The following is a 26,969-nucleotide window of genomic DNA, read 5'->3' as shown; positions in this document are numbered from 1 at the left end:
TATCTAAAAATGCAGCCAATACACCTGCCGTTTCTTTCATTTTGTACAACCATTTAAAAATATTACTAAAACTAAAATAAGAGAACAATCAGTTGTCGCAGTAAGATGCCCCACAAATGATGTGTGCCAGTAAAAAAAAAGTTTGTCCACCAAAAGACAGAAGAGCACAGGGACAAACCTGCAGGCCTGATAACAGCAGCTGTATCACTCCAAATGTGCCTCTGTGACATTCATTAGTGCCCTCACTGACACACTAAACAAAACGACTACACAACACAACACACTAAGTAAACACTCCACACTAAACGTCACAAATCTGCCACATCTAAACTCACACTCCCTCTCTCTCTCTCTCTCTCTCTCTCTCGCTCTGTCTCGCTGCCGTTACCGTCACTCCTAAAACTTTTCCCTCTTCCTAAACAACCAAATCCCACATGTTGACTTTGTTTTTTCAAATTGGTCGACATGGTGCATTTTTCCACCGATAGGAAACATGTGGCTTTTTTCCTTTCTTTACTGTTTTCGTGCTGTCCTTAGAAAACCCTTAAAACACACACACACAAACGTGATGGCAGTGTTTAGAAAAAAGCGTGGCTGATATATTTTATCATAACTCTGGATTTACTGGCCTGTAATTAAAATTTAAAAACTTTGAAGTCCGAACTTTCAATGTGGCTGAAACAGAGACTCAGCGTGGCTGCAGCTTATGCCAGCTTAGATCAGTCATGTGATCTGGAGGTGCAGCGTGTCTGTGGACCACAGAGGGTTAATAACACTCACCTTCCTTCCTTTTCCAGAGTGTAACATCCAACCACCTGTGTAAAATCCTAATTTCCCATGGTGTTGTTCAGAATGTGCTCTGGCACGATCATAAGCATCGCTTGCTACTGAAAACAAGAAAAAAGCCGTCCTGCTATGGGCTGAACCATTTGTTGATGGTGGGGGGGGGACACTATGCAATATATTCAGTTTTAGCATTTATATTCACTGTTGACTGTAACTACGCTCAAACTGTTAATGCTGTCTTATTTTAATAAACAACACTGTCATATGCAAAACTGGGGTGGCAAGGGATCATTTTAGGGTGGCACTTGCCACCCCATGCCACCCTTCTAGATCCGCCCCTGCTGCAGGATAGTGGTTGTGGAACGAGCTCCGTCTGTAGTATCATTTCAATCCCCTCTTCCTGGCATTTAAATCAACCATAAAACTGTCCATCTTCTGATCATTTGTTAATGTGAAACCTTTAAGTCACAATTCATAACAACAGCAAAGGTGAAAAAACAAATATTCCTTCTTTACAATGACGACATGATTTTTGAAAAGAACCAACTGAATATATCCTTTCTGTTTACAATTACTGTATTTTGTTTCTCACCTTATTTTTCCAGTTTTTCCACTTATATGAAAACAAATAACAGCCTTTTAGTATTTAACATCATATTTAGCACATTTTTAGTATACACAATACATATGTCAGGGTTTTGAGCTTTTTGTGAGTTGAGGAGTTATTTTGGTTTGAAGAAGGGATTTATGTCTATTTTCATAGTCTTCTGATAGTGGTCTGATTATTTGTTCCTTTGTGCTTTTAGTTGTCCTGTCTTGTACTTTGCCTTTGTTTTGTTGGTTCCCTTTGGTGACGCCTCCTGTATCGCTCTGCTCTCTCTTTGCTCTCTGTGGTTGTCTGATCTCCCCGTTTAGTTGAGCCAGGTGACTTGTCCCAGCTGTTCCCCATCCTCTCATTATCTTCCTCCTCTGTTCAGTGTTGGGTCGTCTCTTGTTCCTCGTCGTGTTTCCATGCCTGCATGTTGCCTGGATTTTCCATGTTCAGGTTTTTAAAAAAAAATCACATTCAAGGTTTTGTTCTTTGTCTTTTTTTGTTTAGCGTGTAGTTTTCCCAGTTTAGTTCTAGTTAGTTTCTCCCCAGTGTGCAACTGCCTCTTGTTTTTGTACCCTTTTTATCAGCCTTATAAAACGGCTCACATTTCGTTGATATTCAAGTTTTGTTCCATGTTCCTTTGTGTCTGCATTGTGGGTCCACTCTGCACAATTCATACAGTCTGCCTCGGCACACTGACACCACACAGCTTACCACACAGCCAAACAGTGACAGAACAACATGAGCCTTTAAACTCAAAGCTGTTGGAGTACAGGCAGGAACTGAAGAGACTGCTCAAGATCTCCAGCTGCATTCACAGGACCACAGGTATAAGGATGATTTCTCTTGGACTGGCACTTATGGATATTCTTAGCAAGTACTCTTCTGCTTTTCCACAGTCTCCATTCTGTCCTGGTCTTCAGTTGCTTTGAAGGAGTCAGGGCCATGAGTTTGCTCTGTCACTCACCTCGACTTCACTGCCATAGTGGACCAGGTCTTCCATGCTTATCTCCTGGTCAGCCTCCCTGCTCGCCAGTTTCTGTAGGGCAGTCATTCTCAAACTGTGGTACGCAGGAAGTCTCCAAGATTTATTTTTTTTAGGATATAACTATTTAAAATATACATACATTAAAAATTCTTTACCACAAGGTCACTGAAACTGAGTTTAAATTAGGTTTTGTCCTTTTTGGAAAAAGGCATATTCTTTTTTATATCAGGCAACAGCCAAATTTACTAGGCAGCCTGACGAGGAGCTAAAAGGGCAGAGAAACTAATGAAAAATGACGATTCAAAGGCGATGCAATCCTGGCTTGGAAAACTCCAGCTTTGACCTAACAGCTGTTTATATTAATGTGGATTAAGAGTTTTACCTTTACTTTCACATAAGGTTGTTTGGATTAATAACATTTCTTGTCGGGGAGCAGAACAATGGTCTGAATGCTTTGTTGTGCCAAACACGCACACAAGAGCAGCGTTATCAACTGTCTGTATCCTCCTCTTGTTAATCTTTACGTTTTGTGTATTTATTTTATTTTTCATGTTATCATCAGAGTGGGTATAATGGCAGAGTGGACAAGGTGGTGAAGGCTAGGTTGGCGAGAGACCGGTAAAGAGTGACGCGTGACAGGAAGGGGGTGGTGGAGGGACAAACGTCTAGCAGGAAGCCATCAGACATGCTGGGTCTCCAAATGATGCATCTGCAATGAAACACACTAACAAACAGGAGTGCTGAAACCTGAAGCCACGCATCTCTGTGACAGCTTTGCATCCACCCCAGCAGAGGGAAGTGGGAGGCCCCTGATGGAGCGAGGAGACAGGTTGGAGAAGAGAATGAGCACATCCAGACCTGAAGATGCACTTATCTGTTTCATGTTGATAGCGATAGTCCAACAGGAAAGCAGTACCCCTCGGAGATTTCAATCCCCAGGAACAGAGTGTCAAAGTTATAATCCACAGGAAGACAATGGGAATCCAAGTCCTCTTAAATTTCTAATCTAACACGGCGAACATGAGCAGAGAAAAACCCATAAATGACAAAACCACTTTGTAAGTGCACAGTTTGGGCAGCGGTTGATCCCTTTTTCTGCAGCAGTTTCCAACTGTGAACCTTCTGAACCACTCATCTCACAGACGACAAAGGCAGCATCTCTTATCTGCACAACTTTCATAGCTGCTCATCCTTTGTCCCTTCTCACTCTTTCATTTGGAGCATCACATCTTCTGAGATAACATCTGGTTACATAGAAATACTTTCTCTCACTTGTTTCCTTCAAATCTCTGTGTGTCAATCACAGTATACTCAGTTATTTATTTTTAATGATTGTCAGACATTCTCTGAATCGTTGCTTAATCATTCTGACCAAGAACTAAAAGCAGGCAAGATTTGGGCTGTATGCCCTGTTTGCATTCCTCGCTGGTACAACCAACCCAGTACAGATGACACAGGCCAAATCACAGTAAAAGGTCAGGAGGTTAGGTATCAGCCTCATACTTTATGTCTTTGATTAAGAATAAAGATGACTTACTATTAGCAAAAGCACAAATAGATAAACTCTGTTCTTGAACTTTGTATTAAGATGTTAAGACCTGTAACCCTCTCTGGGACGTGATGACAGGTGTGCTCATCTCTTTCTATCCCCCTTTCCTCAACAATACACATAAAACTGTATTATTGGAAAACTGTGCATCAAAAGTAAAAATAATAATTAGTTTTAGAATTAAATGGACTGGTTCTTATACAGCACTTTTTTTTTTTTAGAACTGTTTATTTAGTAATTTTTGTGGTAATAAACAAACAAACAAACAAACAACATGTTAACGTTCTCTGACATGAGACCATTTAAGACAGGAAAGAAGAAAAAAACCAGACCAAGATTAATACAATAACATGTCGTAGAGATTTATAGCTTAATATTACAATGTTCCAGAGTTCTTGTTCGTTCACCCAAATCTGGCCACACAGTTCCTGGTAGAAGATCTTCACCTTCAGTTGCAAGCTTGCTGTCATTCGGTCCATTGTATGAACTCTTTTCAGTCTGTTTCCATTATGCTGTGGATGGTGAGGTTGTTTGTTTCCAATTCACTGTTATCATTTTCTTAGCTATCAGTAAGAATATATTTTTCATCTAAGGTGTACCTCTCCCTGAGTATAACTCCAAAGACAAATATGGTTGGGTTTAGTGCAGTATTTACTTGTAGGATTTGCTCTATTTATTCTTTGATTCTTAACCAGAAACCTTGAATTATTGGACAGTCCCAAAAGATATGTGAATAGTCTATCTATATCTCATCTAATTGTTGTTTTGCATTTTAGCTTTTTAAATATGTCATCTTTACCTTGTTGTTTATGTTCCTTCTCCAATCTTCTTTTTCATTTTCTAGTTCTACCTGTTTTGCAAGCCTTTGTTTCTTCATTCTGGCTCCGATAGAGATAAGTTTTGCCCTTATCGTGGCTTTACTGGCATCCCATACTATTGAGGGAGAGATACTACTATCATCATTTATAGCAAAGTATTCAGATAGAGCAGACTGTACTTCCTGTTTGACCTGTGGGTTTTTTAACAATGAGACGTTCAGTCTCCAGTGTTTAAAATAATCAAACATTCCCATATCAATGTTCAGAGTAACTGGGCTATCATCAGATATAGTAATTGATTGAATTGTTGTCTCTTTTGCCCTGAATAGCTCTTTTTTTAACATACAGAAAAAATCTATTCTTGTGTAGCTTCCATGCACATGAGACATGAATGTGAAATCTTTATCCGTAGGATGTTGATGCCTCCAAACATCTACGAGTCCCAGTTCTGCCATCATGCCTGAGAGACTTCTAGACATTTTGGACTGGGGTCTTGTTATTGCTAGTTATTCTATTTCAGAGAGGTGAGTTTCTTGAATCAGGGCTACAGAGCACTGCAATCTCTTTAGTTGACCTAAGATTTCTTTTCTCTTAATTGGGTTATTGATTCCTTTTACATTATAGCTAACAAAGTTCATATATCGCGTTCTCTATATAATTGGATATTCCCCTTTCTTTCCTGTATGTACCGAGTATATATATACTTAGTCTGTAAGAGAAAATGTGAACTCAGGTCTATAACATATGTCAGAGAGAAAGAAAACTTAAAGCTAAAAAAGAACAAGACTTCCATCCTTCCAGTCGTCCACATTGTGGGCAACCCCCATTTGGTACGGGGCAGAGAAGTGTGACCCTCTTTCTCTGTGGGAAAAGTGCTTAATGCACAAATAACCAATATTACACTATTGTGTATAAGAGGTCTTAGTAAGTGTAGTCCACTCATATTAATCCTAAGCATGACCTCCGCCCAGACTAAAATATAACTTTCTAAGATAAGTGACATTTTACTACCCAAAATGAATTCCCGTCTATATTTAGGTAAGAACAGGTAGTGTATGTGGTGTACTTCTTACATTTTTGTCTCCCCCTTTTCCACACACTTTCAAATCACTCTGACGTTTAGTTAATTTAATGTCCTTCCTGCATGAGGACCCTGAGGTCCGACATCGAGAACGCCGCCTCCCTTTGCCTTCTCCTGTTGTTTCTCCAACCTTCTTTCAGCTCTTCTTCGATGTGCCGTCTTTCTCCGCAACCTATTTCGACTCCAATCTCTTTCAACTGTTGCGCAGCCTCTGTTAATGTTGCAAAGGTCTTCTCTCCAGTGTCCAGTTTTATTCTCAGCTTCGCTGGGTATAGACATTTTTCTTGCACGTTTTTTTCTTTTAAGTTGTTTGATAACCATTATTAATGGTTTATTATCCATTAGTTAAGGTGAGAAAGAGAAAAAACTGGCCGGTTTCTTGCCAAATAGTGAGCCAAATGTGTTCACCTATATATTTCATCTAGAGTTGCTATATTAAACATTTCAGACTAAGTTACTATCCTGTAAGCACAATCAGCATTTGTAAACATATTTTTTATCATATAAAATTGTACTTCATAAATACATTATAAATATCCACAACTATCAATCGGAGCCTTGTTGTAAAGTGTAAAGTATGACACCATTTATTTATGATCAACAAACATTTCTAAGTATTACTTGGCATTATTATAAAAAGTATAAATCACCAACAGTTATTTAGTATTGCTAAACTTATATACAAGCATTTTAAAGATAACTAAAACTATATTAAGGAAACAAATCCCATCCCTAAATCCACCACTGTCATAAAACAAAGGAAAATTATAATAATTATAACATAATAAATGATTATACCTTAACTGAAACTGCACAGCTGTATTATTTACTCTACACACATTTATACAAATCAAAATATTAAAAAAAACCAATAAAATAAACTAACAGGTAAATCTCTTAGTTGTGTGGAAACTCAACACATATGTGAACAGATCTTTGAAAAACGGTTGGTTTTGCAGATCTTTGCTTCAGTTCAATATGTTCAAAACAAACAAAACCACTTAGAACAAATTAGGGTTTCCGACAGATTTCCCTATTCGAATTGGAAGCAAAGTACCAGCCGCCTTCATACCTTCTATTTTGTTTTTTACTTCATCACTGCCTTGAATTGCAGCCTCACATCGCTTAAGCTAGTACCGTCTCTCCACTAGGCCTGTTGGACAGTAGCTCCTGGAAAACATTGGGGACCGCAATAGCAAGCTCCCCAACTGATGAAGTGGACACAACAGTGTTCCTGTCGAGCCCATGCTTCTGGAAAGCTTTGGTCATGGTCTTCGTCTCTGGAAATGTCTTGAGGAGGGATTTGTATCGCTGCACAATGTCATTTAGCGTTTGAACTGAAAATGAAAACAAAGCAAATAATTAGAAAAGCAAATGCACAAAGCATACTAATCTATACATATATATACACACATAGACAGATATGTATATATGACGTAGCAAACACAGAGCAGTTTTTAGAACAAATTAAAATCATAATACTATTGTCATGGCTACTGAACGGACCCACGCGCAGACAGTTCTTTCAAGGAAACAAAAGGGGATTTATTTACAATAGGGATCACCGTAGTGCAAAAAATATGTACAGTGAGTTGGGAGGGGGTCCAGGGCTCCAGGGAGAGAAGGGGGGGGGGGAATCCACACACACGCTTCCTCTTCCACTCAGTCACCGCCACCGCTCCTCCGCACACACGCACTCCTCTTCAGCCGCACTCGCTCCAACACTCCACACACTGCCCCAACACTCCACACACTGCCCCACTTGGACAGGTCCGGTGATTCGGTCCAGAATCTACAGACAGAAGGTCAAAGGTTAGTTCCACAACATAAAACACGTGTAAGCGATTCTTCTTTGAATATGCCGCGAGCACGAACTCAGGTGGTTCGACGTTCCAGCGGTGAGCTGCTCTGTGCCACTGCCTTAAATAGCAGCTGGGGAAATCAGCCAGATCAGCCGCAGGTGGACACCATCCACAGGGGTGCGTGGGCCAAGAGTGAGAGCCCGTAATGAGCTCCACCCAGGCAGAGAGGAGGAGGAGAGACAAAAAACTAAAACTAACAACAACAAAACCTGTAGCCAGCGTGGGCCAACCAGAGAGACACGGGGACCGTGACAGTACCCCCCCCTTAACGGGAGCCTCCCGGCGACCCACCAGGCTTATCCGGATGAAGGCGATGAAAGTCGGCAACCATCCCGGGATCCAACACAGCGGAGCGGGGAACCCAGCAACGTTCCTCAAGGCCATAACCCTCCCAGTCCACCAGATAGTGAAGACCCCTCCCGCGACGGCGAGAGTCCATGATGCGGGAGATCGTGTAGGCAGCGAGGCCACCAATGACCCGAGCGGGCGGAGGGGGCCTGGAAGGAGGGCACAATGGACTGGAGAGACACGGCTTAATCTGAGACACATGGAAGACATTGTGTATCTTCATGTTGCGTGGCAACTTAAGGCGAACAGAAACAGGGTTTATCAAAGCAGCAATTTCAAAAGGCCCGATGAAGGTTGAGGTGAGCTTCTTCGATTCGGCATGAACAGGAACGAAGCGTGTGGACAACCAAACCTTTTGACCGATGGTGTACTCAGGAGCGTGAGTGCGGCGCCGGTCAGCCAGACGTTTGTAGCGTTCTTTCGTGCGCAGCAAGGCCGCACGGGTGGCCCTCCAAACCCGGCGACACCTACGAAGGTGAAACTGGACCGAAGGGACAAAGTGCTCACCTTCCAGAGCAGGGAACAGAGGAGGCTGATACCCCAGGGAGGCCTCAAACGGAGATTGCCCTGTAGCTGAAGACGTCAGGCTGTTGTGGGCATATTCCACCCAGGGCAGTTGGTCGCTCCAGATGGTTTGGTTGGAAGCAACTATGCAGCGCAGAGCGGTCTCCAGCTCCTGGTTAGTGCGCTCAGTTTGTCCGTTGCTCTGTGGGTGGTAACCAGAGGAGAGACTGACCTTGGCTCCTAGCGCCGAGCAGAACTCCTTCCACACACGAGAGGTGAATTGCGGCCCACGATCCGAGACCACGTCCTCCGGGATGCCATGGAGGCGGAACACATGATGCGTGAGATGCCGAGCCGTCTCCAGGGCCGTCGGGAGCTTGGGGAGTGCAACAAAATGCGCAGCCTTTGAAAAGCGGTCAACAATAGTCATTATAGTGGTGTTACCTGCTGACTGTGGGAGGCCGGTAACAAAATCCACCGCGATATGGGACCACGGCCGAGACGGTGTGGGTAAAGGTAGCAGCAAGCCGGCCGGAGGTTGATGTCCCAGCTTGTTGCAGGCGCAGGTTGAACAGGCAAAGACGTACTCCCGAACGTCTCGTGATAATGTGGGCCACCAGAAGTAGCGCTGAAGGAAGGTGATCATTCTGTGTACTCCTGGGTGACATGTGAAGCGGGCAGTGTGAGCCCAATGCAGTACCTGAGACCGAGTGGCCGATGGAACAAAGAGCCGCCCCGCTGGTCCTCCTCCTGGATCTGGTTCAGCCCGCTGAGCCTCACGAATGGCCGACTCGATTTCCCATGTTATTGTACCAACGGCACAAGTCGCTGGCAGGATGGGCTCAGGGTCCTGCCTCTCCTCAGGCACCGAGAACTGCCGTGATAGGGCATCCGGCTTCACATTCCGCGAGCCCGGTCTGTAAGAGATTGAAAAGTTGAAACGGGTGAAAAAAAAAACCCACCTGGCCTGTCGAGCGTTGAGACGTTTTGCTGTTTGCAGGTAAGCCAGGTTTTTGTGGTCCGTCCATACAATGAATGGCTGAGCCGTGCCCTCCAACCAGTGCCTCCATTCCTCCAAGGCTAGTTTTATAGCCAAGAGCTCCCGGTCTCCCACGTCATAGTTGCGTTCGGCTGGGGAGAGGCGGCGAGAGAAGAAGGCACAGGGCCGTAGCTTACCCTCTCGCTGTTGTGAGAGCACCGCGCCGACCCCCGAGTCGGAGGCATCCACCTCCACAATGAATTGGAGTCGCAAGTCAGGCTGAGCCAGGATGGGTGTGGTGGTGAATCGGTCCTTGAGGCTGTGTGAGCCTTTTGAGCCGCCTGATCCCACTGAAAAGAGAACTTAGGAGAGGTTAAGCGGGTCAAAGGCAGAGCGATTTTACTGAAGTCCCTAATGAACCGGCGATAAAAGTTGGCAAAGCCGAGGAACTGCTGAAGCTGACGGCGATCAGTTGGTTCCGGCCATTCCACAACAGCTTTGATCTTGGCCGGATCCGGTTTGAGGTTACCCTGGTCAATTATGTAACCCAGGAACGCCACTGTTTGAACGTGGAATTCACATTTCTCCCCCTTTACAAAGAGTCTGTTCTCCAGCAGCCGCTGCAGGACCTGTTTTACATGGGTTACATGTTCGGTTTCAGTCTTAGAGAAAATCAGGATGTCGTCCAGATAGACGAAAACGAACCGATCTAGGAAATCACGGAGCACGTCGTTAACCAACGCTTGGAAGATGGCTGGGGCGTTGGTTAGCCCGAAAGGCATCACCAGGTACTCGAAATGACCGAGGTGTGTGTTAAAAGCGGTTTTCCACTCATCGCCGTCTCGGAGTCTGACCAGGTGATATGCATTTCGCAGGTCCAGTTTGCTGAACATGGTGGCCCCGTGAAGGAGTTCGAATGCAGATGAGAGAAGCGGGAGAGGATATTTATTCCTGACTGTAATTTTGTTCAGCCCCCGGTAATCAATGCAAGGACGTAGCGATTTGTCCTTCTTCTCAACAAAGAAAAAACCAGCCCCTACCGGGGACGAGGAAGGGCGTATTATGCCAGCAGCCAAGGATTCTGAGATGTAAGTCTCCATTGCTTCCCGCTCAGGCCGCGAGATGCTGTACAAGCGGCTCGTAGGTAACGGAGCCCCAGGAAGCAATTCAATGGCGCAGTCGTACGGCCGGTGGGGGGGTAACGACCTCGCCCTGTCTTTGCAAAACACCTCGGCCAAGTCGTGATAAACTGGCGGCACAGAGGAGAGGTCCGGTGGTTCCAAAGCCGGGGGCGGTTCGACAGTAGAGGCGAGGGGAGGGGCTGATCTAAGACAGTTCATATGACACTCCTCCCCCCACCCAGACACGCACCCCCTCTTCCAATTTATGCGCGGATTGTGTTGCTGCAACCAGGGGGGCGTGCGGAGCCTGAAACACAAAAAGGCTGATTGTCTCAGAATGATTGCCAGATAACGTGAGGGTAACCGGCTCCATAACATGAGTGATGTCTGGTAGGCGCTGCCCCGACAAAGCAGAAACACGAAGGGGGTGTGGCAACGGGTCGGAGACCAAGTTTAAGCGTTTGGCGAGGTGTGAGTCAATGAAGTTTTGTTCGGCGCCAGAGTCTATTAAAGCGGAGAGAGAGTGTGTCATGGTTTGCTTAGTTATCTTGGCTGGCAGCAGAAGACGTGGAGGAGAATCTTGAGAGAGCCCGCCCACCAGTATTCCTGCCTTTACTGGCGGGCGCCCCCTTTTGATCGCAACGGGCAGGTTGCCACGAAATGGCCTGTCTTGCCACAAAACAAGCACTCACCCGAAACCAAACGGCGATGGCGCTCAGTGGCGCTAACCCGGGAGTGCCCCAACTGCATGGGTTCCTCCTGGTCCAACTCCTCCCTTCGCTCACGGAGCTCTGCCTGGGCTCCTCCGGGCACCGTCTTGGGCTGCCCCGAAGGCTCATGAAAGGGGTGGAGCCGGGAACTCCGTCGTGCACGCAGGCGGCCGTCTACTTTCACACACAAACTCATTAAAGCATCTAGCGAGGAGGGCAATTCCCGCATGGCTAATTCATCTTTTAACTCCTCACAAAGGTTATTTAGCAGGGTACAACATAATGCATCCTCACCCCAGCCGGTCTCCTCAGCCAGAATCTGGAAGTCAATGGAGTAGTCTGCCATACTCCGCTTCCCCTGCTTCAGGTTCAGCAACCGATGAGCTGCTGCTTCGGCGCCGGATCCCTTCTCAAAAACATTTTTAAATTTCGAGAGAAAAACAGCATAGGTTATGTCTGGATTGGCTTTAAGCGCTGCCTGTGCCCACAGCAGCGCGCGGTCACGTAACAGCTGTACAAAGAATGCGATTCTTGCTCCATCATCTTCAAACAAACGTCTCTGTTGGCGGAAAACCAAAGAGCACTGCGTCAAAAATCCTGCACATTTTGACAGCTCACCAGAGAAGGGCTCAGGGGCAGGTAGACGGAGTCCTGCGGTGCCTGGCTCCAGAGCAGAGGGGGCTGTTACTTCAGCTGCTGCCGGCTCCACAGCTTGGGCTTCGGCGCCTTGCGGGGCGGGGTGAGCCGCCGAGGGCGTTCCTTCCAGCGGTGTAAGCCGAGCCACTGCCTGGGTGAGGGACGCAATCTGGCCAAGCAGGTGTGAGAACATCGCCTCGTGGCGGACCAGCACCGTCTCCTGTGACGCAAGGGCTCGCTGGACTGGGTCAAGGTCTGCTGGGTCCATATTCTGGCTGGAACGTTCTGTCATGGCTACTGAAGGGACCCACGCGCAGACAGTTCTTTCAAGGAAACAAAAGGGGATTTATTTACAATAGGGATCACCTTAGTGCAAAAAATATGTACAGTGAGTTGGGAGGGGGTCCAGGGCTCCAGGGAGAGAAGGGGGGGGGGAATCCACACACACGCTTCCTCTTCCACTCAGTCACCGCCACCGCTCCTCCGCACACACGCACTCCTCTTCAGCCGCACTCGCTCCAACACTCCACACACTGCCCCACTTGGACAGGTCCGGTGATTCGGTCCAGAATCTACAGACAGAAGGTCAAAGGTTAGTTCCACAACATAAAACACGTGTAAGCGATTCTTCTTTGAATATGCCGCGAGCACGAACTCAGGTGGTTCGACGTTCCAGCGGTGAGCTGCTCTGTGCCACTGCCTTAAATAGCAGCTGGGGAAATCAGCCAGATCAGCCGCAGGTGGACACCATCCACAGGGGTGCGTGGGCCAAGAGTGAGAGCCCGTAATGAGCTCCACCCAGGCAGAGAGGAGGAGGAGAGACAAAAAACTAAAACTAACAACAACAAAACCTGTAGCCAGCGTGGGCCAACCAGAGAGACACGGGGACCGTGACAACTATCTTTTATGTCACATTTATAGTATCCTCTTCTGTAAAATCTTCTCTTCCAAAATCTTTTGCTCACCACGCTGCCGGAGCTTCTTCTGCTCCTTCTTGGGTTTCTTGACTCTTGAATGCTTTTTCTTGTATTTGTGCTTTCGCTTCTTTGGGGATGAAGATGAGGATGACCACACAGACAATACAGATGAAGATGCGTAAGATGAATCTGAGTTTTCAGAACCCTTCGAGGAAAATGGATCATTGAATGGTTCGTCTTTAGGTGGCTCTGCAGGATGCAAACAACAAAATGGCTGCTTTTAGAAACAAGATATTTGACACCACTCAGATTACACTGAGTGACAAAGATGTGCAGAGTAGCTGCTACTTCAAAGCCCCCTGCTTTTCAATTACACAATTGATGATTTAGTAAGCTTATGTGCTTAAACAGAATGACAATTTTGTTAAAGAAAATCATCATGTGAATAAAGTGTATTAAAAAAAAATTCCCCACTCGCCCCTGCGGGCGGTTTATCCTTCAAGCTCGGGTCCTCTACCAGAGGCCTGGGAGCTTGAGGGTCCTGCAGTATCTTAGCTGTTCCCAGGACTGCGCTGGAGCCACTCGCCTAGCTTGGGAGTCACCGCACCTAGTGCTCCGATTACCACGGGGACCACCATTACCTTCACCCTCCACATCCTCTCGAGCTCTTCTCTGAGCCCTTGGTATTTCTCCAGCTTCTCGTGTTCCTTCTTCCTGATATTGCTGTCATTGGGAACCGCTACATCGATCACTACGGCCGTCTTCTTCTGTTTGTCTACCACCACTATGTCCGGTTGGTTAGCCACCACCATTTTGTCCGTCTGTATCTGGAAGTCCCACAGGATCTTAGCTCGGTCATTCTCCACCACCCTTGGGGGCATCTCCCATTTTGACCTCGGGACTTCCAGGTTATACTCGGCACAGATGTTCCTGTACACTATGCCGGCCACTTGGTTATGGCGTTCCATGTATGCCTTGCCTGCTAGCATCTTGCACCCTGCTGTTATGTGCTGGATTGTCTCTGGGGCATCTTTACACAGCCTGCACCTGGGGTCTTGCCTGGTGTGATAGACCCCAGCCTCTATGGATCTTGTGCTCAGAGCTTGTTCTTGTGCTGCCATGATTAGTGCCTCTGTGCTGTCTTTCAGTCCAGCTTTGTCCAGCCACTGGTAGGATTTCTGGATATCAGCCACCTCCTCTATCTGCCGGTGGTACATACCGTGCAGGGGCCTGTCCTTCCATGATGGTTCCTCGTCTCCCTCCTCTTTCTTGGGTTTCTGCTGCCTGAGGTATTCACTGAGCACTCGGTCAGTTGGGGCCATCTTCCCAATGTATTCTTGGATGTTTGTTGTCTCATCCTGGACTGTGGTGCTGACACTCACCAGTCCCCGGCCCCCTTCCTTCCGCTTAGCGTACAGCCTCAGGGTGCTGGACTTGGGGTGAAACCCTCCATGCATGGTAAGGAGCTTTCTTGTCTTTATGTCAGTGGCTTCTATTGTTAGGTTTTGTATTGTTGATTGTCATTTATGCTTAGAAATATTTAACCATATATGCTTAGAGGTGTATAATCGATTGTGTAGTGATAGGATGTGTTGTGGAGGTAAGCATCAACGACACAGCTCTCAGTTCTCACTCCTTCTTTATTCGTCTCCAACATCAACTGCGCATATCGCGCCACAAAACACAGGAACACACTTCCTCTACACTGGGTGTGAGTGGAGCCCTCTAGTGGTCCACCACACATGCCCCCCCCCGAACACCCAGCAGAACTAGTCCAGGACCCGGGGCTTAAGCAAACGGCCGGAGCGGCTGAACTGGGGGGGTGGGGAACTGACAGAGGGCAACCCAGCCCGGGAGCGAGGCTGGCACTGGCGGTCAGAAAAAGCTGAAGACGACTCGGACTCCGTTGATTTCGGGTCGCTCCTGGGGGAAAAAACAGAATCCATCAGCCCGGTGGCAGGTGGGCGGCCGCGGCGAGGGGCCTGGGCCGGGACCACCTGATCCTCTTGCATAACATGTGCAGGCTTAAGTCTGTCAACAGAGACAACTTCCTGCCGACCGCCAAAGTCCAAAACGAAATGTTTGTTGCCTGGTTTAAGAACCCTGAATGGCCCGTCATATGGTGGACGCAGCGGAGTCCTATGGGCATCGTGCCTGACGAAAACGAAACGAGCAGAGTCCAATGAACTCGGAACAAAGGTGTCAGGCAGGCAGTGGTGCACAGGACCAGGAACAGGAAATGAGTTTCTTGGGGGGCGAAAAGGCAACAAAGAGGTATCGAAACATGGGGGAGGGCTCTCAGGTAAGAATTCCCCGGGGACCCGGAGAGGCTGGCCGAGGACCAGTTCAGCCGGGGAAACCCCGAGGTCTTCTTTAACCGCGCTACGCAAACCCAGCAAAACCCACGGAAGACGTTCGACCCAGTCGCCACTTGTCAAGGAAGCACGGAGCGCGGCCTTAAGTGACCGGTGAAACCGTTCGCACATCCCATTAGCTTGCGGGTGGTATGCTGTGGTGCGGTGGACCTTGACTCCCAGGCCGTCAGCCATAGCAGACCAAAGCTCGGAAACAAACTGGGGGCCCCTGTCCGAGGTAATGTCAGCAGGGGGGCCGAAACGTGAAACCCACGTTGACAAAAATGCCCTGGCCACCGTCGCCGCTGTCGTGGACGCCAGGGGTACCGCCTCCGGCCACCTGGTTGTGCGGTCCACCACAGTCAAAAGGTGCGTGAAACCCTGTGACTGCGGCAAGGGACCAACCAGGTCCACATGAACGTGATCGAAACGCCTACCCGGGACACGGAAAGGCTCGAGGGGTGCCTGTGTGTGCCGGTGGATTTTCGAGCGTTGGCATGGGATACAAACCGCCGCCCATTCTTTCACCGTCTTGCGAAGGCCCGGCCAAACAAACCTGGCGCTGACCAGCTTGACCGAGGCCCGGACGCCGGGATGAGAGAGGGCATGCACCGAGTCAAAAACACGACGACGCCACGAAAGGGGAACCACCGGGCGGGGGCGGCCGGTGGAAACGTCGCAAAGAAGGCGCGGACCGCCGTCCCACACTGGGGTGTCCTCCAGCACGAGGCCCGTTTTTGTTGACTGAAGGGCAAGGACGTCCGGGTCAGCATGTTGCTCGGCGGCCATGGCAGCGTAGTCAATGCCGACATACACCGGAGAAACCAACACACGTGAGAGACAGTCAGCGACGTGATTGGACTTACCAGCCACATGCTGAATGTCTGTGGTAAACTCAGAAATGGCCGCCAACTGGCGCTGCTGGCGTGCGCTCCATGGGTCAGAGACCTTGGACATCGCAAACGTCAAAGGTTTGTGGTCAACGTACGCAGCAAAGTTGCGACCCTCGAGGAAAAAACGAAAATGCCGTGTTGCGAGGTGCAGGGCCAGCAACTCCCTGTCAAAAACACTGTACTTGCGTTCAGCATCCCGGAGCGTACGACTGAAAAAGGCGAGCGGTTGCCAGAGACCTGAAACCCGCTGTTCCAACACTCCGCCCACTGCCACGTCCGAGGCGTCGGTGGTCAACGCGATCTCCGCCGACGGAAGCGGGTGGGCCAGCAGGGCGGCGTCAGCCAGCGCAGACTTGGCTGCGGAAAACGCACGGACGCGTTCAGGCAGCCAGTCAACCGGATCTTTGGCTGTTTTACCTTTTAAGGCAGCATAGAGTGGCTGTAGCAGGTGGGCAGCTCTGGGGAGAAAGCGGTTGTAAAAATTTATCATCCCCAAGAACTCCTGCAACGCTTTAACCGACGTGGGACGCGGGAAAGCCGAAACGGCCTGGACTCTGTTGGGCAACGGAACCACACCTTCAGCGGAAATGCGGTGCCCGAGGAAATCCAGAACAGGCAACCCAAACTGGCACTTGGAAGCGTTGATGATCAGGCTGTGCGCTTCCAAACGCTGGAAAACCTGGCGCAGATGGGACTCGTGCTGGCTCGCTGAGCAGCTGGCCACCAATATATCGTCCAGATAAACAAAAACGAACGGCAGCCCACGCAAAACTGAGTCCATCAGCCGCTGAAAGGTCTGGGCGGCACCTTTCAGGCCAAACGGCATGCGCAAAAACTCGAACAAGCCGAAGGGGGTAATGACAGCGGTTTTAGGAACGTCTTCGGGGCGCACGGGAACCTGGTGATACCCCCGCACCAAGTCAATTTTAGAAAAAATCGACGTTCCGGCGAGATTGGCAGAAAAATCCTGAATGTGGGGGATGGGGTAACGGTCATTCTCCGTGGCATTATTTAAACGGCGGAAATCTCCGCATGGCCGCCACCGACCGTCCGATTTGGGCACCATGTGAAGCGGAGAGGCCCATGCACTGTTCGAACGCTGTACAATGCCAAGGCGCTCCATGGCTGCAAACTCTTCCCGAGCGACGGACAATTTCGCGGGGTCGAGGCGGCGCGCGCGCGCGAACACCGGGGGCCCGACCGTGGGAATATAATGCTCAACCCCATGCTTCGTTACCGTGCTAGAGAAATTAGGGACAGACAGCGATGGAAACTCTAAAAGCAAACGCTGAAAAGCATCCCCGGAGGTCACTACATTAGCCCGAATCAGGGGCTCGGCGGCCCGAGTAAAACAGGGTAGCGAAGAAAACGAGAGAGCATCGATTAAACGTCTGTTAGCGACATCGACAAGTAGTCCATGAGCACACAGGAAATCAGCACCCAAAATAGGTACAGAGCTAGCAGCAACAACAAAGTTCCACTGGAAATCCCGGCCATGAAAACAAACAGTCACCAACCTTTCCCCAAACGTTTTGATGGGAGAGCCGTTAGCTGCAATGAGCTGCGGCCCACAGTTCGCTGCTAGTCCGTCGGCAGCGGTAGGGGGAAGGAGGCTCTTCTGGGAGCCGGAGTCCACGAGAAAACGTCTCCCGGAGCGCGAGTCCTCTATGAAGAGCAGCCTTTCTGTATTGCCAGCGGTCGCGGCTGCTACGGCGCGCTGGCGGGTCCGTTTCCCTGGGCCGTGAAAGCGCAAGGCGGCAGGCAGCGACGCGCTCTGTCGCCAAAACGCTGATGGTAGAAACAGATGCTCTTTCCGCGGTGCCGGCGTGTAGCAATCCCTGCCGTCAGCAAGGGGGCGGATGCTCCGGGGGAGGCAGGTGGAGGCGTGGAAGGTGCCGCCGGCGTGTCCGTAGCCAGGGCGTGAACGTCGAAAGTGCGGCTAGCCAGGAGAATGCGATCCGCTTCTTCAGCCAGGGAGCGATAATCCTTCGCAGGCAGAAGCGGAGAGTTCGCGAGGACAGCTCTCACGGCGGCCGGTAGTTGGCGAAGGAAGAGGTGCACGAAGAGGAAACCACCGTCATCCGGCCCGAGCAACGATAGCATGTTCTCCATGAGCTCAAGCGCGGTACCGCCACCCAAGCCTGACAGGTTGAGGAGCTTTTCGGCTCGTTCGGCGTCGGAGAGGGCATAGCGCCGAAGAAGCAGCTGTTTGAGGGCGGCGTATTTCCCTTGGGCGGGTGGGTCCCGGAGGAGCGCCATCGCGCGACGGGTGGCCAGCGGGTCGAGCGAGGCCACCACATGGTGATACTTCGTGTCGTCAGCCGAGATGCCGCGAAGGGCGAACTGAGCCTCCACGTGTACGAACCATGACGGGGGGTCATGGAGCCAAAAGTCCGGCAGTTTCAGCGCCACAGCGAACGTAGCTGCAACAGGAGGCGGAGGTCCGGCGGCCGCTGATGCATCCATAGCGGAGTGTGCGTTATCTACGGCCCGTTGCATGCTCGAGTCAGGGGTCACCAATGTGGAGGTAAGCATCAACGACACAGCTCTCAGTTCTCACTCCTTCTTTATTCGTCTCCAACATCAACTGCGCATATCGCGCCACAAAACACAGGAACACACTTCCTCTACACTGGGTGTGAGTGGAGCCCTCTAGTGGTCCACCACAGTGTGATCTTTAACAGGCTGCAAAGGCTTGGTGTGTATTCCACACTGGAATGCACACCTACATCCTGGGAGCATGAGAAGAGGTCGTACCTTGTTTTATTGTTTTTTGGTAGGATAAACGTGGCTATATCTGTTTTAGGCTAAGTGCCTTTTGTTTAGATGAACTGTTGGACTTCCAGACCAGCAGGTTTAGGGAAGTCATTTATGGGGTCACACTCTGACCCCACACACACACACACACACACACACACACACACACACACACACACACACACACAGTATTCTTTGTTCACATGTATACCTATGTAAGATGTTATATGTTAATGACCCTATGCATATTCATGAAACCACAATAAAAGGAGTGCTATGGGGAACCTGGCTAAGAGTCTGACGGAGGTCAAGTGGTGGAACGACACTTGGCTCCAGGCAGGTGTCCCTCATGCATGAGTAAGAAGAAGAACTTTGCCTACTTCGTGTCTTGCTTGCTGTGTAATTATATTGTCTTCAACGTTCCAGCGAATAGGTTCAAGCTACAAACCTATCATCTATCTCCTCCTTTGGCCAGCCTATTACCCCAGCAGGGTACCTGATCACAGGCAGGGTGTAGGTGTTGATGATAGCTGACTTCGGAGAAAATGTCTCTCTCCTTCCAGTTCTTCAGTTCTCTTCTTTTGCCACTCCAGTTTCTCCTTAAGAAAAGTCAGTTTCTCTCACTCCTTGTTAAGAAGGGCAGTTGCAGTAGGGGCAGGATTAGAAGAAGAATCTAAAGTACAAACAATTATTAAATGACAATACTAAAATAATTTATAATCTAAACTTGGGAAAAATATTGATTAAAACGCTCACAACTTGAATTTATAAAAAGCCACTTTGTAAAAAAAGTTATGTTATATACACCTATGGTGGTTCAGACGTTTCTAAATCAAGGCAAATAATTCTTATGTGTACTGCCTTACTGGGGTGGTTAATATAAATTTAATGATGCACATAAACAAAACTAAAAATATACAACTAAGTGATATCAATTTTTGGAATAACCAATAGCAATAGAGCTATTCACATGTTATGTGATGTTAGTTAGCCACTGTAGCTAGCAGCCAAATGGCTCGGTAGCTAGGTAGCTAGCAATATACTCACCGTCATGTCTAACTGCTGATGTCGTTGGCTTAGTGCAATCTAGATCTTTTTGTATCTCTTCGAACATGTGCTAACAAATTTTTATCTTCTGCTCCATCCATGGCGCGGCAACTTGAACGAGTGCCTTCAGTGTGTCTGTTCGTGCCCCTGTGGCTTGACCTTCCAGAGCGCTCCACTGGCTGTCGCGCTCTGATAGGAGGGGCTTTATTTCCTTAATAAAGTTAACTGTGATTGGATGTTTGTATAAGCTCCTCTGCGTTTAAATAGACCCTGTGCACGAGAAAATGCTAACTTCCTGGTTTGAGACCGGATGTGGGGTTGTACATTTCCGGTAGCTTTGCTACTGCGAAGATATACTCCAAAATCCAAAACTCGAAAACTGAAAGAGTTACAAAGAGCAGAAGGTGGGAACACTCACCGCTGTTGTGTCATAAAAAATCTAATGATCAATTTTGACGTTTAAAGAGTTTCGATCGATCAGTTGTTTACATCACTCAACACAAGCAGAACTGCATCACTGCAGCAGAAGACACATCGTCCACATTCAGAAGCACATCTCTGTATAGTGACTGGTCTTATGATTTAAACAGGCAAATGTTCAGCATTCAAACTACAGGTGAAGAACAGTCAAACCAGATGTTTCCCGTTATGTCGAGATCAGCTAGTCAAGTACACACCTACACAGCATGTTAACAAACCGTGAAAAAAGCCACACAAAAAATGAATGATTGCTGATAAGGGTTTCTATACATTAGTATGTACGAAGGGTATGTTTTGACTTACCTTCAAAATTACAGCGGTCCCTCGCTATAACGCGGTTCACCTTTCACCTCGCTGTTTCACGGATTTTTTAGTGCAAGTTTGCTGCTTATTTTTACGTCACATTGTGTCCTGCGTCCTGATCGCTGCAGACGATCTCCTCCGTGACGTCTCTCCTGTACAGTACAGAATCGCTGCATCGATGCTAGCAGTGTGACTGAAGTGCAGTGCTGGATGTCCACGATGTCCACCAAACGTTTTGCACCGTCTGAAAATAAAATTGGCTGCTTGATTTCACCTCTCGCTGGTTATTTTTAGAACATAACACCCGCGATAAACGAGGGACAGCTGAGAAATATAACATTTGAATCCTTTTCTCTTTTGCTCTGAGGCGCGGGGAAAAATATCGACAAGTCGATGAACATCATTTACAGATATATTGGGTAAATGCCCGAGACATCTATAGAAATGTAAATCGCCGCTTGATTCATTCATTCGCTTAACTTGTTTTGGACCGTAAACCAGGCGCGAATAGGACACCGGAAACACAGCTCCCCACAGGAGTTTCCGCACCGGAAGTAGCATATGCTAACGTGCACACAGTCTTTTAAGTTTGTTTTCCCTCCCTTTGGCGGCAGAACATATTTTTTAGCATGAATCCAGCAGGTAGATCTACATAACAAAGTCGGAGATACATTATAACAGGTGAAACAATCCTCTTTTTTGCGTGGAACTATTTTTGATTATAGGGCTTGTTTTATATAGCATGTGAAGTTCTTTAACTCTGAACCGATTTGCACTAGACTCCCATAGAGTATTTTACGGTGTTTCGAGGTGATAATAAAATTAATTACTCATGTTTTCCACCAGAATGTCTTTGGGAATGAGATTGCGCGCCAGAATAGAAGGAAAACAAACTAAATGTAAGGCACTCAGGCTCATTAAATGGCTGCAGAAGAAACACCTGCTAAAAAAGAAGCTTAGATGCCCTGTTTGTCACCATAAGATGAAAATGATTTTCGTGGTGAAGAAAGACCAATATATGTGGTATGTATAATGCATGATAATGTAGTGCATGTTAAATATTACAAAATATTTCTGTTATCAATGCAAGAGGCAGCAGTAACCCCTTTTCATTATTATTTTCTTCATACTTAATTTTGTGATTATCTTTTCAATGAATGCTCTTGTTTAAGGGTCCATTTCTTTATTTTACTCATTGATACAGTGGGGCAAAAAAGTATTTAGTCAGCCACCGATTGTGCAAGTTCCCCCACTTAAAATGATGACAGAGGTCAGTAATTTGCACCAGAGGTACACTTCAACTGTGAGAGACAGAATGTGAAAAAAAAAATCCATGAATTCACATGGTAGGATTTGTAAAGAATTTATTCATAAATTAGGGTGGAAAATAAGTATTTGGTCACCTCAAACAAGGAAAATCTCTGGCTCTCACAGACCTGTAACGTCTTCTGTAAGAAGCTTTTCTGTCCCCCACTCGTTACCTGTATGAATGGCACCTGTTTGAACTCATCATCTGTATAAAAGACACCTGTCCACAGCCTCAAACAGTCAGACTCCAAACTCCGCCATGGCCAAGACCAAAGAGCTTTCAAAGGACACCAGGAAAAGTATTGTAGACCTGCACCAGACTGGGAAGAGTGAATCTACAATAGGCAAGCAGCTTGGTGTGAAAAAATCAACTGTGGGAGCAATCATCAGAAAATGGAAGACATACAAGACCACTGATAATCTCCCTCGATCTGGGGCTCCACGCAAGATCTCATCCCGTGGGGTCAAAATGATCATGAGAACGGTGAGCAAAGATCCCAGAACCACACGGGGGGACCTGGTGAATGACCTGCAGAGAGCTGGGACCAAAGTAACAAAGGTCACCATCAGTAACACACTACAACGGCAGGGAATCAAATCCCGCAGTGCCAGACGCTGCTGAAGCCAGTGCATGTCCAGGCCCGTCTGAAGTTTGCCAGAGAGCACATGGATGATACAGCAGAGGATTGGGAGAATGTCATGTGGTCAGATGAAACCAAAGTAGAACTTTTTGGTATAAACTCAACTCGTCGTGTTTGGAGGAAGAAGAATACTGAGTTGCATCCCAAGAACACCATACCTACTGTGAAGCATGGGGGTGGAAACATCATGCTATGGGGCTGTTTTTCTGCCAAGGGGACAGGACGACTGATCCGTGTTAAGGACAGAATGAATGGGGCCATGTATCGTGAGATTTTGAGCCAAAACCTCCTTCCATCAGTGAGAACTTTGAAGATGAAACGAGGCTGGGTCTTCCAACATGACAATGATCCAAAACACACCGCCCGGGCAACAAAGGAGTGGCTCCGTAAGAAGCATTTGAAAGTCCTGGAGTGGCCTAGCCAGTCTCCAGACCTCAACCCCATAGAAAATCTGTGGCGGGAGTTGAAAGTCCGTGTTGCTCGGCGACAGCCCCAAAACATCACTGCTCTCGAGAAGATCTGCATGGAGGAATGGGCCAAAATACCAGCTACTGTGTGTGCAAACCTGGTAAAGACCTATAGTAAACGTTTGACCTCTGTTATTGCCAACAAAGGTTATGTTACAAAGTATTGAGTTGTATTTTTGTTATTGACCAAATACTTATTTTCCACCCTGATTTACCAATAAATTCTTTACAAATCCTACCATGTGGATTCATGGATTTTTTTTTCACATTCTGTCTCTCACAGTTGAAGTGTACCTCTGGTGCAAATTACTGACCTCTGTCATCATTTTAGGTGGGGGAACTTGCACAATCGGTGGCTGACTAAATACTTTTTTGCCCCACTGTATGTTCTCAGGTGCTGCAAATGAGCAAGTCATAGGAAAGTTTCCAGAACAAATAGAACTGGCTCCCTCTTTGAGAAATCAAAAACATCTCTTTTCAGTTGGATGAAGTTCATTTACAGGTATATGTAGATGTAGACATCAATAGCAATGCACCTTTCATAATTGAACACCAATACAAGACTTGTGAAATACAATTAGGGCCTCAGTAAGTAATAATTGTCTCAATTTCTATCACAGATTTTCACAAGGGCTCAGGCTCAGACAAATAGATATGATCAATGATGAAGTGGCTGGCAGCTCCAGAACACTAAGTAGCATGGCAAGACACATTTGACATGTTTGCATACGTGCAATTAAAAGACACAGATGTGGTTATAGATGAAAGCTGTCTCCGTCATCAACGAAAGGTTGGTAAACTCTCAGACAGGTTTGTTAGAATCAATGCAGATCTGAATGTGTCCTCTAAACATGGAAACCTTTACCATAAGTACAAAAATTAGTTTTCAGTGTAGTAACTATATTATTAGTGCAACAAATACAATAAAAAAATCAGTTAACCCTTTAAGACCGACCATAGAACCAAGTCCGCCAGAGCTTATAGTATATGTTTACATGCTGTGGAGCCATTTTTTGGAGCATTTCAAGTTGCTATACATCAATACAACCATTATAGCCCAAATTTTAATAATATGTCTGCATTAAGTGCATAGTAATTACATAAATTGCAAAAAAGTGCAATAAACTACAAAAAAATTGAAAATCGTTTTTGTTTTTTAACATATATTTCTAGTTAGAGAAATTTAAGAGGTTTATCCCTCAAAACTGTAAATACAAAAAAGTTGCACAAACTAGTTTCCCACCAAAGCAAATTTATTTTGAGTGTTTTCATAGTTTTAATTTTGAGATACACCAATTTTCATATACTGCAGGAAAAACGAAAAAATATATTATAGTGCAAATTTGCAAAATAACAGCATATGCATCAAAATAAACTATTTCCAGCAGTGCAATCTGAGTCCTAAGCATCCCAGAAACGACACAGAAAGTCATGAAGTCAAACATAACTTTTAAAAACACAAGTATAAGCTCATGAAGCCACGATGGTAAAAAAAACTACATTTCCGCAAAATGACGTCACTTCCGGTTTCAGGCAGGTCATGGCGGACATGTGATAGTTCACGCTGATGGACGTAGGAAGTGTTACAAACAGCTGATCGGTCACACAAAGCGTGTTTCTGGAATATTATGTTTTTGTTCCTGCAAGCGCTTTTTATGCAGTTTTTGCAAAGCTATATGTGGAAGGAAACCGTGACCGAGGACAAGCTGATGGCATAAGATGTAAGTACAACTCCTCCGGTTTCATATGCAAAAAAAATTATTGCGCTAGCTTACGTGGTTGCAGTGCTACCGGGATTTAAAAATAGTTACGCAAAATGGAGCGTGCCCGCTCCGACCGGTTCTAAAGGGTTAATAAATATATATTTACTCTAATAATTACTTGAATATTTTAACATTCGAGTAAGAATTAAAATATTTCAACAAAAAATACTTTTAATCCCAAAAGGAAATTAAAGTACAGAAAACAGGTATTCAACCAACATCTTGGCCATCCTGTTAGGTAGTGAAGTTAAATTCCAATTTACTTTAATAACAGGATTATGACTAAAGTTTTAAGAAGCAACCATCTTTTTGAATGTTTCTTTGTTTAATTTTATTCTTTTTGTTTTCAGTATGCACGTGGACGCTTTGGAAATGCATGGAAAAGGAAGAAATGGGTATTTGGAATGATGGGAATTAAAGACAAAAGGCGAAGGCTCGTGTTAAAACTTGTTGAAAAACGATCAAGGCGCCACCTTGTTCCTCTGATCAGACAGCATGTTAAGTTGGGTAGTGCCCTTATCAGTGATGAGTGGAGAGCCTACAAGAATGTTTTGACAAACATAGGGTACAGACATTACACTGTAAATCACAGCAGGTGGTTTGTAGATCCTCAATCTGGCAGTCATACACAGCATATCGAAAGGGCTTGGATGACCATCAAAGGACATGTCCGTAGACTAAGAGGAAATCGCACTGAGAAGTTGCTGGAGGAACACCTGATGGTTCTTGAGTGGTCATCTTGTCTTGGTTCGCGACACCCTGATGGACCACTGGGACGCTTATTTAAGGACATACAAAAAGTATTTCCAGTTTGAACCAGTCTGGCATGAACTTTTTTTGGAGTGGGTGACTGTTTGGTGTTTTAAAAAACACATTTAATGTTACATGTGTTACTCTTACAATACATTGCCATTTTTGACAGTAGTTAAATGTTATTTCAAGCACTGATTGTAATTAAGGTCTAAGTGTTATAAACGGTGACATTATACATTTAAGACTCTCTTTTGTCATTTATAAATGTTTAGTAGTCATTAATAAATGGTGTCATGCTTGACACTTTACAACAAGGCTCCGATTGATAGTTGTGGATATTTATAATGTATTTATGAAGTACAATTTTATATGATAAAAAATATGTTTACAAATGCTGATTGTGCTTACAGGATAGTAACTTAGTCTGAAATGTTTAATATAGCAACTCGATGAAATATATAGGTGAACACATTTGGCTCACTATTTGGCAAGAAACCGGTCAGTTTTTTCTCGTTCTTGCCCTTAACTAATGCATAATAAACCATTAATAATGGTTTATAAAGCATTTACAGATTAATTAATAATATAGCTATAAACTATTATTTATTTATCTATAAGGGGAGTCTTATTGTAAAGCCGGTTTTAGAATGTTTGAGGCGCACAACACGAGGTTGAGGCCTCACTGTAACCAGCACGCTCCGTTTTGCGTAACTATTTTTAAATCCCGGTAAAACTGGAACCACGCAAGCTAGCGCAATATTTTTTTTGGAATAAGAAACCGGAGGAGTTGTACTTACATCTTATGCCATTAGGTTGTCCTAAGTCACAGTTCCCTTCCACATATAGTTTTGCAAAAATTGCATAAAAAGCGCTCCAGGAACAAAAACATAATATTCCAGAAACACGCTTTGCCAATCCGATCAGCTGTTCATAGCACTTCCTATGTTGGAATAGACGTCAGCGCAAACTATCGCATGTCCGCCATTACCTGCCTGAAACCGGAAGTTTCCACGGAAAATGTAGTTTTTTACCTTCAGGGCCTTATAGACCTATACTGCTGTTTTTAAGTCATGTTGACTTTATGCTTTTCTGAATAGTTTCTGGGATGCTTAGAACTCAAATTGCACTGCTGGAAGTAGTTTACTTTGATGCACATCCTCTTTTTTGTAAATTTGCATGATAATATTTATTTTCCTTTTTCCTGCAGTATATAAAAATTGGTACATGTCAAAAATAAAACTATGAAGACACTCAGAATAAATCTCCTATGGTTGGAAACTATTTTGTGCAACTTTTTTGTATTTACAGTTTT

General features: G+C 46.1%; 1 protein-coding gene and 1 pseudogene across 1 annotated transcript in view; both read left to right on the top strand.

Moving 5' to 3' along the window:
* The window catches only part of arid3c (AT rich interactive domain 3C (BRIGHT-like)), a 77,049-nt gene that overhangs the window by 5,168 nt on the left and 44,912 nt on the right, over positions 1-26,969 (top strand). The gene's annotated exons all lie outside the window — the stretch shown is intronic.
* On the top strand, positions 21,573-25,845 carry LOC147316629 (uncharacterized; annotated as a pseudogene).

Source organism: Aulonocara sp. 'chitande type north' Nkhata Bay, linkage group LG12 (genome assembly GCF_057382095.1).
Source record: "Aulonocara sp. 'chitande type north' Nkhata Bay isolate Kocher_YH1m ecotype deep benthic linkage group LG12, A_spYH_male_GT1.1, whole genome shotgun sequence".
NCBI classification, from domain to species: domain Eukaryota; kingdom Metazoa; phylum Chordata; class Actinopteri; order Cichliformes; family Cichlidae; genus Aulonocara; species Aulonocara sp. 'chitande type north' Nkhata Bay.
The sequence above is the reverse complement of the archived record's forward strand: the minus strand, read 5'-3'. Positions and strand labels throughout refer to the sequence as shown.